The sequence below is a fragment of the Protobothrops mucrosquamatus genome, unplaced genomic scaffold (assembly GCF_001527695.2).
Source record: "Protobothrops mucrosquamatus isolate PMUCROS unplaced genomic scaffold, P.Mucros_1.0 scaffold547, whole genome shotgun sequence".
Classification (NCBI taxonomy): Eukaryota; Metazoa; Chordata; class Lepidosauria; order Squamata; family Viperidae; genus Protobothrops; species Protobothrops mucrosquamatus.
In genome coordinates this window covers 742601-762548 of record NW_015386851.1, presented here as the reverse complement: position 1 = coordinate 762548, position 19948 = coordinate 742601, and the positions used below count along the sequence as shown (strand labels likewise).

Genomic DNA, 19948 nt, shown 5'->3' with positions numbered 1-19948 from the left:
TTTGCAATTGTCTCCATTTCTTCATCTTCTATTCTGCTATCTCCTGGTATTGCCCCATCAATTACCCACACTTTCTTTTCAATCACAGTTAAATCTGGTGTACTATGTGTCATGACATTATCAGTTTGTATTCAGAAATCCCACTGTATTTTATTCTTATATTATTCATTTGCTGTCATGATGAGATTTGCTAAAGCTGAATCCACACATCACTTATGTGCTTGTTAAATGATATGTTCTAATTTTTACAACTGTAATCCTATGTTAATTTTCTTGGGAGTAAGCTTTCTTAACTAAATCAGGCTATTTTCTACTAGATTGCAATAAGATTGCACTGCAAGCAGGGACATGCAAACAGTGAAGGCAAGAGAGGCAGCTGACCTGGGACCTGCAGGAACAGGAAGTCCCATGCTCCCTCTTGTCTCAATTTTCAACAAATTTGCATGCATAAAGTCCCAATAAGAGGAGCAGGAGGAAGGGAGGGAACAGCCATTGCGATTGCTAAACTATCATCTTCTCCACTGCTGTTGATGTCAGCTCTTGCCTTTGCTAACAGCAGTAACAAGAGCTGCAGCACCCAAGATGGCAGCCTCCTTTTCTTTCTCTGATCAGTTGGACTGTGGCAGCAGGAGGAATGAAGTGGCCAGGACCCTTTCTCCCACCCATCCTCAATTATGGCAGCCCAGAGAGTGCTCAACAGGCAAATAATCTTAACCCATTCTGGGGCCCCATTTGAGAGGTTTGCCTAGGGGCCCAGGGAGCCCATTTATGGCCAATTGCAAAACTAATACTGTTCAGTAAATTAGATAATAGGAGGTTATATCCTTTGACTGAACTCTGAAGATTGTTTACTGTTATGAAGACAGGAAAAATGAGATAATGCTCTTCAGGGAACAGCCTTAAAGAAAATTTCACCTTGAAATGTCATGTAGCTTTCCAATTAATTCCAAAATGTGGTGAACACTTGTACGCTAAATTCAAAATACTGATTCCAAAATAAAATGACACATGTTGTGAATTTAATGCCAAGGACATAGACGAAAAAAGGATCATGTTCAGACACTTACAGCCATTATCAAATTCACTGAGCTGATGATTTTGTTCCCATTCCTATCCTCCTTCTATTTTGAGATGTAGAGCCTTTCGTATCAAAGCAGACCAGATTTTCCCTAGCTACTAAGGATCACACCCTTCTTCTTCCTGCCTTATTTTTACAAGTGGGTGTGTAGAGTTTTACTGAGGAAACCGAAAATAAATAGAAGCTTTAGCCATGTAACCCTCATCAAACTCTATTTCCTACAAAAAAAGTCTCCTAGCCTCCACCTTCCGACTGTATGAGAACTCACTTGAAGCTAGGAAGTTCACTCAATGCCCTCAGGAGACAAACCATAATCTAATGTTGGCCATTTTTGAAATCAGATTAAAGAAAGTACTGTGGAAGTACAGAATTCCTGGTAGCTATACATAAGCACTCTGAAATACCTTTCATCTTGACTTTTTCTTTTTTCCCCCTGGTCCTTAAATAACTCAGACTGTCACTCAATTTACCCATCTGGTCCTCCTTTCTCCAGGGTGATTAACTTTCTAAAGTAGGACCACGGACATACCAACTGGGCATTTTGGATCAGCGAGACAAACAGCTGAGTTAAATGAAAGACAGCAAGCAAGCATTGGCTGAAAGGAAATTCAATCCCTCTATGTGTGCAATCCAGCTGGGAATGCATTCATGAGACAGCAGGTGAAGTTCATGTGTGTGGGGTCAGCTAAAAACAATTTTTTAAGTTTAGAAACCAAAACTGTCCTTTTCCTTTTGCACTATTGGAAGTGAACCCCAAAGCTCTTCAAAAGCTTACCAATGAATTGCAGTATTTACTGTGGCCCAAAGAGAAATGTATTTAATATCTCAGGAGTTACTCATTAATTAATCACATTTTCAATCTAGTTTTAAACTTATCTTATTTTTGCCTTTTTCGTACCTGTTGTTTAGCAAAGAATAGACCTCAATCTAAAATCAGCTGTACATGTAACTCATAGTCAAATGTAGGCAACTCCAAATGAAAGAAAGCCACATTTTGTTGCCATGGTTTTCCGGGCTACTGATGGAGAGTATGGTGGCTTCAATCTGAGACACAGAATCAGAGATGGAAATCTTTAAATGTAATTCATTGGGGAGTTTGATTATTTTCAATCATGTCAACCAATAATCATCCATTTATTAGCAAAGATCTGCATGCTGGACAACTCTAGAATTAATCTAGGATTAATTTTCAGATTCAGATTCCATTAATGCTAGGACCATAATAGGATCCCTTCCCTCCCCCTCTCCCTCACCTCCCAATAGGTCACACTTGATTCCTATAATAGGGATTTCCAATCCAAAGACTGCAGCATTCATCAAAAAATTGTAAACAACTTACATTACTTAAATATTAACTACATGAGACATAATCCTAATATTTGATACTTGGTTCACTTACCGGTAATTTTATTGTAATTTCACTGAAGATGAAACAAGTTGAGTTTCCCAAGGCCAGTTCAAAATTTACTATTTTAAGTTTTCAGATTTGCCCGTCACTAGTTTCCACTGAGGGGTAGCAAAAATACACCTCAGTGGTTTAGGACATATGAAAACTCCCTAAATTTAATCCCATTTCTTAGTTAAAATTATCTTGCTGGTAGATGGAAAATATTTCTGTTTGAAGCCTGAAGAGCCAACACCAGTCAATTAACATTGAGATACATGAGCAAATAAGCTGAGTTGATAAGAGTTTCCTTTCAATTTAAGGTCAGCTTAACCCACAGTTAAATCTAATTTATCTGGCCTTACTGCAGTGTTTACAGGTGAACTATTTATAGGCCATGCTTTAGAAATTAACTTCGACCTTCACAGATACTGCTAGCTGGGACAAAGAACTGCTTGGGAAGAACTTTTAAACAGATAGAAACAGAAACAGATTATGACTCTCTGGCAAATCCTAAAATTCACAATGAAATCTCTATAGAGAAGGGATCTTGAAAAAGTCTTTGGACTTTCATGAGAAAAGACAGTTACATTGGTTTTCCCAAATCAGAGAGTCTCCGGGTATATAATTGCTTGATAATCCCTGATCAGTATGGGAAATGGTCCAAAACAATTTACAGATGAGGAAAGTTTAGTTACAAGTTTTTCTTTCACTTTTCCTGCCACATATCAAAGATTTTGTCATTTGCTCCCATAAACTCTTTGATGAGATTAAAAGATGAGAGCATATTTTGGTTTCTGGAAGTCAAGATTGCCTATACTCCTAATAGGCAGAGTAGATGGAATTTGGAGACTGATAAATTGATTGACAGTCTACTTGACAAATTCTTCAATGCTCACAAGCAACAGGATAACCAATAATATTAATAAAAAAAATCTACCACAATCCTGGATTTCACCCTCCCAACCCCTAAATTGAGCCAGAAGGATAACATGGTCAAAGCAATGGTGGAATTCAGCTGGTTCGCACCAGTTCAGCAGAACTGGTAGCTAATTTTTTATTGCCCAGGCCCAGAACGGATTTCCGGAAGCGGCATCCACGCAGAGAACCAGTTGTTCACATATTTGAATCCCACCACTGGGTCAAAGGTACTGAAGACTGTATAGAGGGCATAAGGAATGGCCTTGAGGAATAGGAGGAAAGCAGCAGTCAGATAAAAGAGACCAGAGTCAGGGACAAGAACTCAATTTGAGTGAATGTTTCAGGCAAGTTCCTCCCTGTTTCATATGAAGGTAAAGGGAGGAAGGAGGGAAGCTCACTCAGACTTGCAAGATTCTATTGCTATAGCTTTACAATAAAAGTAGTAGTGACCTACATGGCATTGATTTATTTGTTTAATTTAATGTGAAGGGCTGACAGCCGGTAAACTTTGTGCCAGTCATTCTCTCTCAGCCCTAGGAAGAAAGCAAGGGCCAGCTACTTCTAAAAATGTTGCCAAAAAAATTGCAGTTCTTTATTGCCAGGGATCAAGACTGCACACTCCCCCACATACACCCTACTCCCAAAGAAAAGGCCTACAAACAATATTAAGAAAATTGTCACCATCACTGATATCTCACTAGAGCTTTCACAAATTTGTAAAATTTGGCTGGGCTTGTCAACATTCTTATGCCAAGGATTTATGCTCATCATCTTTCAGGTAATCATTGCAATCAATGCAGAGACCTTAGTGTTAAACATTTAACACTAAAGATGAGATCTACACCAGACCTAGGTATCTGAAGGGATTAGTAGAAGACTTACGTGTCCCCTCAAAAGAGTTCAAAGCAATATGAACCAAGACATGTGTAGCCAACCAGGTTTCCAGTATTGCTGAAATGATTTGCAACCTCTCTGCTCCCCCACCACACCACGGGATTACACAAGCATATTTGTCTAGCCAGTAACTGACCCAAGGACATCAACAAGCAAAAATAGATGACAGCTTCTTCCTGTTCAGTGCTGTTTGGCAGTATCAAGAAAAGTATTCCTGTGTCCTGCTGCTTTGTACAAATTAAAAGGCATGCTTAAAAAAATAAATGAGTAAACTTTGGAATTTCAGTGCAACACTGGAGCCATAAGAGTTGAGGAAATGTTTAATAAAAGCAACTTTTCCGTTGGTAAAAAGCATGAATGGCACCTTTGGTGTAAAATCTGTTACTTGGAGGAAGCCAGAAAGAATCTGTGTGCAATGTGAGTATTTCATTTCAGTGGATGACTGTGAACTGCAATATTGGATAGGAGGCATTTTTCTGCCTACATTTTCATGCCACGGCTTGGTATCATAACTGAAAGATCCTTATGTTTATTTTGCAATATTATGTAATAAAACAAAAGTACTATTGCCCTCAAACCAAGCTTGACTTCTGATGATTGTGTGCATGCAACAGCATGGTCATTGTTTGCTATTGCCTTCTTCTCAGATGTTTTTTTGCTTCTTAATGTAGTCTACGGCCCTGGTATTATTGGTAGCATGTCATCCAAACACTCACCAAGCCCAGCTTAGCTTCCAATCCCAGAAAAAACTGGCCACTATTGCCACTCACCGAGATTCTAAGGCAGTGTCCCCCAACGTTTTGGGCACCAGGGACTGGTTCCTTGGAGAGAGGTTTTTGTCACTGACCGGAGGGGGCATGGTTTCGCATGCTGCTTGCATCCCGCAGATGAGGCTTCACTGGTTTGCGCAAACCAGTTTCTGGTGTGCCGCGGCCCAGTGCCAATCCATGGCCCTGGGGTTGGGGACCCCTGTTCTAAGGAACACTTTCAGACTTGCGAGATTGATGTTAGCTCTTCAAGGTAGTCCAGACAAGACGTACAATGAATATCAGTTCTACCTTTATTGAAAGATTACATTAACAAACTCTTGCAAATCTGAAAGTATTCCTCCTCTCCTTTCCTTTTACTCTCTGGAAAACTAGTGAGAGTCTCCTCTGAAATGCTTCCCACATCCTCTTTGTCTCTGTGGACTCTTTTTGTATGAGAGTTGTCTAGTCTAAGGCTCTCCTGGTTCCCAAGGTCATTCCCTATACCAGTACAGTCTCAAAGTGCCTTTTTAGATATTGCATTTCTCTTTCCCATCCTCATTTAAATTGGGATAGTGTGCACAATGCTGAGTTTCTTTACTGTTTAGCAGTAAGGATTCAACTGAGAAAATACTACAACACAAGACATTAAAAATTGATAATGTAATTAATCAATTAATGTGTGATTAAATGATTTATGGTTTGATTGCAGATTAAAACAAAAGCCCTGAGTAATCAAACATGACCATCTTGCTTTTTCTAACTATCATAACTAGGGGACTATGCAAATACCAAGAAGAAACACATGCACACACAAATCATTCAGTTTCCACAACCTTTGTTTCCTTTACTGCTCTTCAGGTCTAGTTGAGTTCTTTTTATAATTTTAGGTATCTGCTCAAGCAGTTTTAATTAGTTTCTGCTGCAGTCTATGAAGAATTGGAAACCATGTGTGGGGTTACTTCAGCAGGGGGCACCTGAAATTAGGAAAAAAAAACTTGGGAATAGTTTCACCCACTGTGTCTGATTAAGAATTCTGAATAAGACACTTTTGTATCTTAGTGGCTCTAGGGCCATGATTGAACCAGGAGCTCTTACTCTACAATTCAGTGGTTCAAGTTTTGAAAATTTCAAGTCTGCGTCCACTATTTTGAGGTAGACAAACAGACAAAACTGCAATATAAAATTTAAGGAAATTAGTGAAAAATATTCTAGGCCTGATATAATCTATCCACTCTGAGTCTCAGCCTACCAAAATGTTAATTGGGGACCTCAGTCATGAAAAATTATCTTCTACTTTAAATCATCAACTCATTTCATAATCATATTTGTTATATTCAACTCTCTCTCTCTCTCTCTCTCTCTCTCTCTCTCTCTCTCTCTCACACACACACACACACACACACACACACACACACAAACACATATTGATCATCTTCCATTTGCTTGGCTGTTGCCGTAGCCATCCACTCTATCCCATTATTTTGGCGGCATTTTGTAGTAGATGAAACTTGATGTTTTAACAAATAAAGACAGTCACATCAATTACTGTATTTTTACTACAGTATTTGTATTTCTCAGCTGCATGAACTTGTGACATTGCCCAACAGAATAGATTGTGCAGGTCATGTGGTAGCAGGGACTGGAGACGCAGCAGGGAGTGGCACTAAACTCTGCCACTCTGACAAGAAAAACTTACCCACCTGCTTTACAGCACTGCAACCACATTTGCATGACTCAGAAGTATTGGTACCAAACAATAAGGCTCACAATCCTAAAGAATCAGGGAGCGATGACACAGCATGCTAACTATGCTGTGCAGGTGAAGCAAGTTGGACCTGTTAGAAGCATCAGGAAACATAAAGAGAAAAAACATGGACATAGAAAGCAGTTTTCTTGCAAATGATACGTAACGGCTTTGCAATTAGCTTTTTCCTGCATTTTTTTAAAAAAATCCTTCTCTAGCCTGTAGCATGGGCTTTTTGCTATTGATGTTGTACTGGGTTTTTTTTATATCACTATGTTTTTTCACTTTGTTTTATTTTATTATAAAGATAAAGGAAAACAATGTAAAAATACCTTTTTTTCTAATGTTGGTCAATCTTAAACACCTGAATAGAAATTGCGGTGCACATTAACAAACAATACTGAAATAAGAGTTTGATTCTTAAAATAATCACTTGCTCCGCAATGTGTTTGTACATATGCATTTTTATGTGTATGCTTTTATTGTATATAGAATGTACACATAATATTGATGAAAAGAACTGCAGTTGCAAACTTCATTTCTTCAGTAAACTACCTACCTCTTTTTTTGCAGGTTAATCTTAATTTGGGCTATTATTTGCTGCACAGAAATAAATATTATCATAATGAGTTTTCTCATTCAGAGTAACCCAGGCAGGAGTCTTTTTTCCATCTCCCCCCCCCCAAAAGCTATGTGTGTCAGCATGTCAACGCCTACTATTTTTGCCAATGCACTATTAATAGAGTGATTTGAACGTGTGCTGTGGATGGCTACAAAATGATTGATAGCACATCAAACCAGGGTAGGTTCTGAGCCAAGCCCTTAACAAGCATGTGATTGGTGTCACTAATGGTGGGAGAAAAATTCCATCCGTGCGAAATTCAAGTTTGTGTGCAGAAGATTTTTAACACTGAACTGCAAAAAGACAAAATGCACAATGAGATCATAATACTGTAGAGATGACTCAGTGGTCAGGATAATAATACAAGTGATATCAAAGTGAATACACCTTGGAGGCAAGCTGCATTCTGACCAAATGTGCTGCTGTATCTCCTTTAAAGAGAAGGCAGCCAAAAGCAGCTATTAGCTTTGCTTCTCCAAGTAATAAAACTGCTTCACATATATATGTATATATTCCTGAATTTGTGGCTCAATTATTGGTATCACTACTAATATCCAGACATATAGACAGATTGCACTTTAGAAATGTTAGTGTATTAGCTCACATAATTACATTTTCCCCCATACCTTTCTTCCAAAAGAGTTTGGAGTCACACACAGAATTCTTCCTTTCTCTCTCACACACATATACAAACACACATAATGTTCACAATAACCCAATTAGGAAGGTGCAATAATGAGCACGTTCCTAGGCAAAGAACCCCTAGCTGAATAGATTAAACGTGGGTATTTTTGCTGAAATTTAGCACTTATAAATGACTGAAATAAACATTTTTTCCATTCTTAGTTATCTCCACTAGAGCAATATAACCTTAACTCTATTAGGTTGTTAAATGTAGACTTGTCCTTAAGTTAACTTGAACATGTTATTTCTCTGAAATCTCTGTAGGTAATGATCTTAACAGATGTTTGTCACAAAATCCTAAAGTCATACTAAAAACTTAATATTGCAGTGTTGATCGGCAGAGCTGTCCATAATGGGGGAATAGGCACAACAGTGGATTTAAAGCCCATTGCACTGTATGTCTGTTGATGGCAGATCTGCATCTAAAGAGGTGTATGAAATCAATCTGCAAATTGTACGTGTGCCTTGGCCTCACCTACTGCTGACATCTCTATGACTTTTTTCTACATCTCTAGAAAAAGGGGGAAAATCAGAAAGCTGAAATTTGCTTTATTATAATTTGTTGAATAAATCACAATTGACTGCATTTGCACAGCAAAATAAACAACAACCTGTAGTTTACAAATAACTGGGTTCAAAACCCACAAAATTAATATGAAGCACAAATCATGGCTTAGTATGATCCAAATACCTTTAGTTTTTCCTAGAAATCTTAATTTATCACTTTGAGGGGCTTCTGAAATGAGGCCAGGCACCACAGATAATCAGTTTTTCTTACTGATTCTTAATGTGGCAATATATCCTATTTCAAAACAACCACTCTTCTATATAAAGAGGTCAAAATGCTGGTTTATGCTTTACAAAAAATAGCAAACCTGGGGCCATCAACAATAATTTCCTGGACAACAGATTGAGCAGCCAATCCTGATAAAAGTCAGCAAGGCAGGCAGGCAGGCAGGCAGGCAGGCAAGGAAGGAAGGAAGGAAGGAAGGAAGGAAGGAAGGAAGGAAGGAAGGAAGGAAGGAAGGAAGGAAGGAAGGAAGGCAGGCTAGGTTGAATGTATAAAAAGCTTCCTAAAGGGCAAGAGAAAAGATTTTTAAAATTATAATGAATTGATTTGGAGAAAATGAAACCTAACCAGTTTCTAGACTAATTTAGCCAATGCAGAAAAACATGGTGATGAAAGGTGTAAAATGATTTTTAGATGTTATTGTGATCGCACCTACCAATCACCTACCATTTTTGGGATTATGAGCCTCAACCAATGCTCAAAGGCTAAGAATATCCCTTTGCATGGAAAAAGTTATGCACTTTGGCTGTACATGAAGGTCAGAAAACGCACATATAAAGTGAAATCAAGGATAGAGTATTTGTCTTTGTGAGCATGCAGAGTCTGAGAAATAGATGTGGTTACGGGAAGCCTCATTCTACATTAAGTTGCCATGGTACAATGCTCAAAGCAACACTCTAAATTATGTACAAACAAACGAACAGGTTTTGGGCAGCAACTGTTACACCCGTCTCCAGCTATCTCCAGATATTATTAGAATCTTCTCTTCTAAACAGACATGAACTGCTAAGACTAAAGATCTGTTTTTCAGGCCTCCAGAATTCTAGTGGCTACTTTTGAATATGAGGGTTGGTAAAAATGCTGTTAAAATATGGAAGGGGACAGATTTAGGGCATGGTTTAATTTCTGGCATCTGAAGAAACATCTTTAATACAATGAAGAAGAAATAATTGCATATAGTTTTTGATTACTGGTGGCCGGAAGCGCTACAAACCTCCCTATAGTACAACACATATTCAAGTCTTTTCAATTATGACGTCTTTTAATCTGACATATAACTTCTCATTTTCTACAAAAACTTAGTTCTTGCTTTGCAATGTTTATCGAGGCTGGGGATGCTATAACTGGGCTGCAAAAATTAGATGTCACTAGATGGAAGTAGAACGTTAGCATGTTTTAAACTCTTTCCTGACATTTAGGAGTTCTTTATATTTTTGCCACTCTGATATGGTAACCCTAAGACCTGCTCAGTCAGGTCTTTGTATGTCTGCAAGCCTGCTATTCAACATCCTTAGCGTGCCAATAAAATCCTTTTCATTGTTTTAAAGAAAAGTTGACCAATTCTTTGAGAAATGGAGGACAAAAAACTCCTGACTGTTGAAACAAACGTATTTGCAATGGTAATATTTTTATTTTTAATATTTATTTATTTTACAGTATTTATTTTTATCCAGCCTTTATTATTTTTATAAACAACTCAAGGCAACAAACATATCTAATATTCCTTCCTTCTTCTGTTTTGCCCACAACAACTCTGTGAGGTACGTTGAGCTGAAAGTGAGTGACCGGTCCAAAGTCACCCAGCCAGCTTCCATGGTTAAGGCAGGACTAGAACTCAGAGTCTCCTGGTTTATGTTATAAAACATATAATATTAAAAGTTACATTGCAGGACACTGCACTGGTATATCAGAAGTTGGGGTACACATTTCAGGTTATGTAGTATAGTAGGAATTATAGATTTTTCATCATTGCCCAAACTTGTGCAAGAGTCCTTCAGAATAGGTCAAACCTTATAAATGTGTCAAATTTGCATAATCTTTCACAATTTCAGAACTTTTTATTTTCATTTATTTATTAATTCATTCATTCAATTTCTACAGCTGTCCATCTCAATCCAATTGAATGCCAAAATCTCATGTGTTTTTCCTGTAATGTAGTGAGATTTGGGCATTTATCCTAAAATTATGTAAAATTATGTAAGATCTTGTTTTTTAATATTTTGACATCTCATAATGTTTCACTATCTCACAACGTTTTGAATATTTCTTTTTATCTGCTTTGTTTTGAAGGTTCCACAGCTGCCATCCAAGGGAATTCCAGGAACAACCAATCACAGAAATAAAATCGGTTGGGAGCACAATATAGCTCAGGTAAGCTTTGCATAAATGGAAAAGTGTCACAACAATCACTGATGACTCAAAAAGAGACTAGTGTGCTGATTTTGGAAGATATATATTCCTGCTGCTTTCCTAATGCTCCTTTCCTGTATAATCTGCCTGTTCTTGTTTCTATTTCTTCCCAACTCATTCTGTACTAGTCAGAGTAGGCAAGAAGCAATGTTTTAAACAAATCTCATGCAGCTATGAAATCACTGTAGAATCATCTCAGCAGAAACCTCAGGTGGGAAACTCAGATCCTGATGAGATGCCATTATTGGTCCCTGCCGGCTAAATGGAACCATCAGTTCTTACCAAGAGAAATGAGCTAATTTAAATAATGGGTCCAAAATCCAGGATCCATTACTCCCAGAACAGTTGTATCTGTGAACGTGTGGCCATTGCAGTAAGCTGGGGTCAGCTATAGTCATATGATCTTGATGTCCAATGCTGACTGCCAGCTTCCCACAGGCAGTCATTGGGAAAGCCAGCAGGAAGTCAAAAGTCACTCCCACTCCCACTGATTATTCTGCTTCTTTATTAAATAAGGAAATATCCCTGAAAGGATGGCCCAATTGGTCATAGGTCATCTACTTGAGTTCTAAATGTAGTTTACCCCACACTACACAGTACAAGAAAAACAAGTCTAAAAAGAAGGTTCAGATTTACACAGCTGGATTGTCAAGAAGTCATCGTTAGAAAAGGGGAAGTGTCTAGGAAAGGGGTGACGACTCAACTTCATGATAGGTGAGTAGGAATTCGTCTGTAATTTTCGACGGGCGTATTGTAATAGACAAGGATAACGGTCAAGGGTAGACGACGACGAGGTTTAGTAAAGTCAGTGGGCTGGAGAGAGGTTTTATTTCCACTGGTTCGGATTGTCTACTGCCCTTGGAGAGCACTGGAAGAAGAAGGAAAATATTAATCTGGTACATCTAAGGACAAGCGAAGGCCATCTCATTTATGGGCTGAGAATAAGATGAAGGCCATGTTATGAGGACATAACAGAAAAAAAAACTGTTGCCAAGGGCATTTTTGTGCTGTAGTTAATGCAAGTGGGAGAAGATTTTTAGTCTCTGTGACATGGCAATTTATTCATTTAGTAATTCTTATACTATAATTTTAGCCAACAACTGAATTTTTTTTAGCTCTTCCTTTATTTCGTGGCTCCTCAATTGAAACATATTCAGTATGATTATGATAAGAACCCGACTTCACCAGACAGGGCAGTTCCCAACATTTGGACACAGGCAGCTAGAATAATTTGCTACAACAAAAGCAATAAAGAGACTCTTAGGCACCTCAAAGGTTAAATGACTTGTGAAATAGAAGTCACTTTATCTAAACATGTCGCAATAAGTCTGCTGGTCACCTCCAGCCCTTTTAAAGAGCAGGTTATAAGCAAATGTTTGGGGCATGATTTGTTCGCATGATCATTAATATTTTGAAGTACATCATGTCTCATTTTGTGGGAAGAGGTGATGAGGAGAAATAAGAGAGATTTACAATTTACCACTGCACAATGCAAATAAAGTCGAAGATTTGCAAAGCTGTGAAACCTGTTGGACCATGGAGTGGAGGTGAGGACCTTAAGGCTCATCTAACAGAAAGATCACCATACAGAAAGAAAAATGCATTTGGCAATGCTTGATCTTTGAAGAATTCCACAACACAAAACACCCCTCGATTATTAAGTACAGGGAAAACTGAGACAAAATTTCAAGCATGGGTATGGAGGTGTATTACGTGGATGACATGTAAACAGAAGTTCACGAGTACCACTGGGAATTCTTCCCTCCTTTGCCTCCCAGAGTCAAAGCAGCATCTTTGTTCCTTCAGATTCTATTCATGAAGGTCTCTCCCTTCTACCAATTGCTGCAGTAGCATATACCAAGCTGTTATTCACTATCCTAGCTTACAGAATCTGTTAAATGCAGAAAGATCTCTGGGCAGCTTGTTGCTTCTATTCTTGCTAATGGTCATTTTTGTTATTTTTACAATCAACCGAACAAAAGCGTGCAACTTCAACAGAAAGCATGATGGGGACAGGTATATTAGCAATTTCTTCTCTTTCCATTTTGTATGAGTTTGGGTTTGGGAGGGTTGGGTTGTTTTTTTTTATTGTTGTTACTTTAGAAGTCATTCTGTCGAAGTATTAATAGTAAAACATTTTTTGAAGGCACACACTGATGCAAGAAACAGTACTGGCTAGCCTGGGGTGTTTTCTGCTTCTTCTGTGTTTTGAAATCATCAGAAGTACAGATGGCCAAAGGTCAGCTCTGAGCTCCTTCGGATAGACTTAGGAGTCAAGAAGGCAAGAGTGTAAACATGTCCTTAAAAATGCCTCGAGAGAGGTTTTTAAACAAATATAGCATCTCCATATCTTAGTGATATGATGTAAGATTATAATGCAGAGTTATATAATTCTATTTCCTATTATCTTATCTGATATGTTCAAAAGATATAGATGAAAGCAGAATTAATTCATTGTTGGAACTAAAGCTTTGGCTTCCTTTTTAAATATTGTTACAGTAGCCTTACCTAACCTAGTGTCCTACAATAGCTTATATAAATTTTAACATCACCATCTAGCAGCACAGTGAAAGGTACCAGGTTATGTTACAAGTTCTTTTAAAAGTATCTGCTTATCCGAAGGTTTTGGAAAGAGAAGCCACTCCACAGTGCTTCTCACACATTTTCATAGGTACACACAGTACGCATTTGCATAGTGTCCCTCAGCATTAGTATAAATACCTTTGTTTCTATTTAATTTGATGGGGTTGCCATCTTTAAACTAAAACTGTATTCTGGTCTGTGACCATAATTAAAGATTGATTGATTAAAATGAAACTGTAAAAAACTTGCTTATGTTTCAATTGAATGCCATTCTTCTTATGTAAAAAGAGAAAGATCTAAAATAAAGCATACTTTACCATAAACTTTTTAAAACAAGGGCCTACTTCAAAATGGACAAAACTTCATCTCATTTGGCACAGACGTCTGGAGAAAAAGGGAAACAAAAACCAATGACAGTGTCTAAGAATGGGAAGGAAATGCAGGATATGTAACCACACAATTCTTATGCAAAACAAGCGCAACATTTACTGCGAATTCGTGTATGGTGGCAGCCAAACATTAGGTAACATAACGTGATTTCTGAGCGTCCTTACGAATATCACTTCCACGGGTCTATGTTTTTGTTTTTTTAACAAGGCGATTCCTTGGAAATCTGAACGCGAACTGAGCAGCTTTTTTAGATCCTCACTAACTCAAGAGGCGAGGGGGCAGATACAGAAAAAGTTCTTTATTTCATCGGACTCTAAAGCGATCCCATGAGAGGGGTGCCCCCTATTTTCGTTCTTCGTCCCGCCTCCCTCAGCAGATCCCTCGGACGAATTGACTACACGGATCTATTTTGCATTAAAGACTTACCTCTACCACCGCGTCGCAAGCCCAGCCCTTCTTTCCACCACGGGTCTCAACACTCACGTGGAGCCTCGAAACTCCCCCCACCGAGGCACAAAAAGGCCCGCCTTCCAGCCGTTGGCCGCCTCTTATTGGCTGCTGAGAGCGGTTACCATTCCGGCGGCGGGCGGGCTCCTTTGTGACGCCAGAATCAGCTGTTTGAACGTTCCAATTTCTGAGCCAAGATCAACTGGGGATTCAGCAATAACCGAAAAATAATAATACGAAAACTACATTTGGGGAGGGAGAGCGTCCGGATGTAAGGGCATCTGCATGCATTTTGCAGTGTTGCATATCTTCTGGGAAGATCAGAGACACAATTGACATTACCACCGCAACCATCTCCTTTTCTTGCATATGTTTTTTTGGTGGGGTGTCTTTTAAAAAAAACAGCCCTCAGTTCTATTATGAGCCTTAGTTGTTGATTTCAATTAAAACTACCTCACAGACTTCGCCTAAAGCTGGTGCTTTAAAAAAAAAAAAACTTGTAGGGTTTTTATATGTGTGTGCTTGTGGCGTGATTTACAAAACAGTTGATGACATTAAAAGGCAAGTGAAGGTAAGTGATGTTCTCCCTCTCTCCGACAGTTTATTTTTAAACTTGAGTACCCTCTCTTTGTGGGAAAGAAACCACCTGCGGTAGATATTGTATGCTGTAGAGGGTAGATGTTGCTCGTGTCTTTGTTTCTTTGTTTTCTATTTCTTTGATTCAGTACTCTACTGCATATTTTCTTTTTTGCAGTAGCTTATGGCATTCAGTTTTGATGCCGATTTTCTTTCTGAAGGGACATTTTTTTAATTCTCCTTTACATTTGGCAGTACATCTGTGAGCCTTGGTGCTTCGTTGATTTCTTGGTATGTTGTTATGGACGCGTTGTGGTTTCATCTTCTGGTTAGCAGGCAGAGACCAAAGCAGCCTTATTTGGCGGTAGCAGAATAGACCAAGATCTTTGTTTTGAGTTGAGAAACCAGACTCGCTTGGTATGGCGCGCGGGGGGGGGGGGCGATTGGTGGTATCTTGTTTACTTTAAACCACTTGCAGATGAAAACTGCTGTGTGTGTGTGTGTGTGCGTATATCATATTAGTGTAAGATTTATGAGACGAGGACATCCCAGGTTTAAAAACAGGTGCGCTGTAAAAAAAAACCCGCTTCATAACTATTCGTAATGAATATTGTTTAGTTCATTCGGGAAAGGAATCGGTATTAAACAAAAGGGCTGTCGGAACAAAAATGTCAGAAGGCGCCCGCGAGGAGCTCGGGATTTGAGCCGTGGACTTGGCTTCCTCGACCGACGGTGCAAAAAAGAGCCTTTTGTCTTGACTTTCTTTGGGAACCGTCGGGAAGAGACGCAGCCGACCCGCAGAAAGGACTAATTTAATCCAGGGAGAGACGAAGGAAAGATGTGGGGAGGAGGAAGGGAAGACGAAAACATCCTTTGCCTTGTGGGTGCGGAGGTTCGCTTCTCCCTCTCACTGAGGCCATAGCAGCCGCTGGCGGGTTGGAAAAGGTTCCTCGTAATTAGCTGCAGATCAGAGCGGGGACTTCAGTTGTAGCCTTGAGCGCCAGGTTACCGTAGCTCTGCCAGGGAAGGATTACGCACCGCAACCCGGCCGGCTCGCTCTGGCTGTGTGGGGTTGTGGGGTGGGTGGGTTCCTACAGCTGATGCCCAGCTAGATGTAGCGCGGCTGTTGGCCCGGTTGCTCGGTCTCTTCCTTCCGTTTGTTTTGCTTCGCTGGCGATTTCACCCTTTGTGGGGCTAGGCCAGGGGTAGGCAACCTTGGCTCTTTTATGACTCGTGGACTTCAACTCCCAGAATTCCTGAGCCAGCATAGCTGGCTCAGGAATTCTGGGAGTTGAAGTCCACGAGTCATAAAAGAGCCAAGGTTGCCTACCCCTGGGCTAGGCGAAGGGGACTGATCTGGGTTTAGAAGTACAGTATAAACCTGGTTCAGGCGTGTCCTTGAATAGATTCTGGTGAGGTGGAGAGCTGGAAAGAAAGGAATCTGGAACTCCTTCCTTATCTGAACATTGATCTCCCTGGCAAGGAGCGTTTGGGTAAGACCGGGCAGGGCCTTGCGTTTTCTTAAAGGACTTGACTGTTGAGTGACATCAGCTTCTGAATTAAAGCCCACTACGTCAGATACAATGAAGCAGGATGGGTGTCTTTTCTCTTTAAAGACGAAACGGAGCTGGGGGGGGGGGGAAGAGAGAAGGGGAGCAATCGTGTTAAATGACAACTTTCCAGATCCGATTCCGAAGGAAAAAAAAAAGAACACTTAATTTCGTTAATTTCACTGCGATTTCTCCTCTTCTTCACATCTCCGTTGTCTTCTCTTGCTGCCTCTTTTGTTATTCGCTTCTTCGTCAACGGATCAAGATTAAAAAACTGGTTTCTGTTGCTATTGGCTGCCTGGGACTAAAAGCCCGGGTTGACGTTCTCATAATTTGCATATGACATTGTGACGTCACCAAGGCCAGCCCTTTCCAACCTCCCTCCTCCCGCTCCCCGCCTACGCATGCTGAAGCTGTCCTCTTTTGACCTGGGTAGTTGGGCTGTCACGTTTTGGAGTGCTGGAGTTGGGCTCAGGCCTTTGATAATTTGATGGCGAAGGGAGCAATGTCACCTTTTTCTTTTGGTACTGATGGAAAAGGAGGTTTGGCAGTGGTATCAAGTAAAACACAAGTGAAAGGCTGAGGAGGATTGACATCAAAATCAACTTATCTTCATTACGGATAGTTTTGCAGGGTAGTTCATATTTGATTTCATATTTTAGCAAGCACGATTTAATGATAGTGGCTGGCAAGTCAAATCTTAGATGTGATACTAAAATGGGAATCTGCAAATGTGGGATTTTCAGAAAGCTAACGGAAGGGGTGTGTAGGTATGGAAATTTGGGTATAATTATGGCTGTTTTAAAATGTGACATTGCCACAATATCAAAATGCAATAATACGAAGACGTACGGGATACACACAGGAAGGTTGAATCGACTTTATCTTAAGAAAATTATTTCAACGGACAGGTACTGTTCAGTACCATTCACCCATTAAACTTTAAATATGTGTGTGTGTGTGTGAATGTGAAATATTTTGATATTTGATTGGACGAGACTTATTCTTTTAATGAATACAAGATAATAAACCGTAACTTTCAATGGCACATAATAGAAATAGCTATGACTCTAAAATCCTATTCCACTGAACGTCTTATTCCTCAGCCCTTTCAGTGTCTGAGATTTCCATGGGCATTCCCTAATCATACACTGCCACTATGTCTTTCTTATCTTGATCAGGAATTTAAAAAGTTATTTTACATTTAAACAGCACTAGGCCTCAAACCATGATTCTTTCTCTGTGTGAGAGGAAGGCAGGGGAACAGGTGTATTTATTTTGAGATGTCATTGTTACACTGAATATTATTTAATCAGTAGGAATGCATTCCTGAACTGGAAGAATTTGTTTTCATCTCTGCATTGATTAAATAATCAAGCAGTATTTCCCAACTTGGTACATTCCAGATGTTTTTGATTTTGATATTCTGGCTGAGAATTACAGGAGTCAAATTCTAGCACATCTGGAAGATAACAGGTTGGGAAAGTCTGAAATGTAATTTCTAAAATGCAGCCACATTCAAATAGTCCAGGTTTTGCCGAAATGTCAACAGTTTCACCATATATACCAAGCATCATAAGCTCTATAGCAGGGGTGTCAAACTGCCGGCCCATGGGCCGGATATGTCATGGCGAAACAGCACCAACCCTATTGCTGGCAATGGAAAAAAAGTCACGATACGTTGCGACACGTCACAGGACGTTGCAAGTTTGACACCTCTGCTCTATAGTGTTCATCTGATCTGGCTGCTATCTGTTTTTATAGCACATGATTACATATGATGCCAAGATGTCTAAAAGATGAACCAATAATGCTATGTTAAATTAAACCACTTGTAAAATAAAATAAAAGTATAAACATTANTTCCCCCTAAAAATTTGTTAAAACACCCCTGTAAAAACCTTCTCAATTTACATAATTTCAACAATTTTTTGTCCCTGGCCCCTGCATGCCGCCTCTCGGGGTTCCACGTCCCGTCCTCGAGGTAGGCCCTAGGAATGTTGCTGGGCCAGGCCTGCACGAGGGGTGAGTCGCGCAGGGCCAGCAGGACCGTCCTAGAATACATAGGTCCGATGCAGGGAGTCCATGGCACAGAGGGGGGATGAATTATTGGTGGATCTCAGGTCTTCTGACCGAAGCCAGGGAACAAAAAGTCTGACCTCAGGGGATAGTCCTTAAGTCCTCCAGAACCCAATCCTCTAGGCCAGGGCGGGCCAAGTCCGAAACCAAGCCCCAAGTCCTCACCTGGCCGAGGCCGTTGGAAGGGCCGTTGAGGTCGCCAGAGCCGCCGGGGCCATTGGGAGGACCATCAGGGCCACTGGCCCAGTTCTTAAAGGGCCTCAGGTCCAAGAGGGCCGCAGGGGCCCAGGGTCCAAGAGGGCCGCAGGGGCCCAGGGTCCAAGAGGGCCGCTGGCCCAGTTCTTAAAGGCCCTCAGGTCCAAGAGGGCCGCAGGGGCCGCTGGCCCAGTTCTTAGAGGGCCGCCAGAGCTACCAGAAAGGCCCTCAGGTCCGAGGGCATACTTTCAATGGCACATAATAGAAATAGCTATGACTCTAAAATCCTATTCCACTGAACATCTTATTCCTCAGCCCTTTCAGTGTCTGAGATTTCCATGGGCATTTCCTAATCATACACTGCCACTATGTCTTTCTTATCTTGATCAGGAATTTAAAAAGTTATTTTACATTTAAACAGCACTAGGCCTCAAACCATGATTCTTTCTCTGTGTGAGAGGAAGGCAGGGGAACAGGTGTATTTATTTTGAGATGTCATTGTTACACTGAATATTATTTAATCAGTAGGAATGCATTCCTGAACTGGAAGAATTTGTTTTCATCTCTGCATTGATTAAATAATCAAGCAGCATTTCCCAACTTGGTACATTCCAGATGTTTTTGATTTTGATATTCTGGCTGAGAATTACAGGAGTCAAATTCTAGCACATCTGGAAGATAACAGGTTGGGAAAGTCTGAAATGTAATTTCTAAAATGCAGCCACATTCAAATAGTCCAAGTTTTGCTGAAATGTCAACAGTTTCAACATATATACCAAGCATCATAAGCTCTATAGCAGGGGTGTCAAACTGCCGGCCCATGGGCCGGATATGTCATGGCGAAACAGCACCAACCCTATTGCTGGCAATGGAAAAAAAAGTCACGATACGTTGCGACACGTCACAGGACGTTGCAAGTTTGACACCTCTGCTCTATAGTGTTCATCTGATCTGGCTGCTATCTGTTTTTATAGCACATGATTACATATGATGCCAAGATGTCTAAAAGATGAACCAATAATGCTATGTTAAATTAAACCACTTGTAAAATAAAATAAAAGTATAAACATTA

The 19948-nt window shown here is 40.0% G+C and overlaps 1 protein-coding gene across 3 annotated transcripts in view; it reads left to right on the top strand.

The window, feature by feature from the left end:
• The first annotated feature begins 10913 nt into the window (after nucleotides 1-10913).
• TP53INP2 (tumor protein p53 inducible nuclear protein 2) overlaps nucleotides 10914-19948 on the top strand; it is a 40908-nt gene continuing 31873 nt past the window's right edge. For 2 of the 3 annotated variants that reach the window (XM_015816998.1, XM_015816999.1), the window contains exon 1: nucleotides 14679-15047. The gene's annotated coding sequence lies outside the window, so the exon portion shown is untranslated. Of the gene's footprint in view, nucleotides 11018-14678; nucleotides 15048-19948 lie in introns of those variants that run through there. The other variant, XM_029284337.1, reaches the window with a different exon arrangement.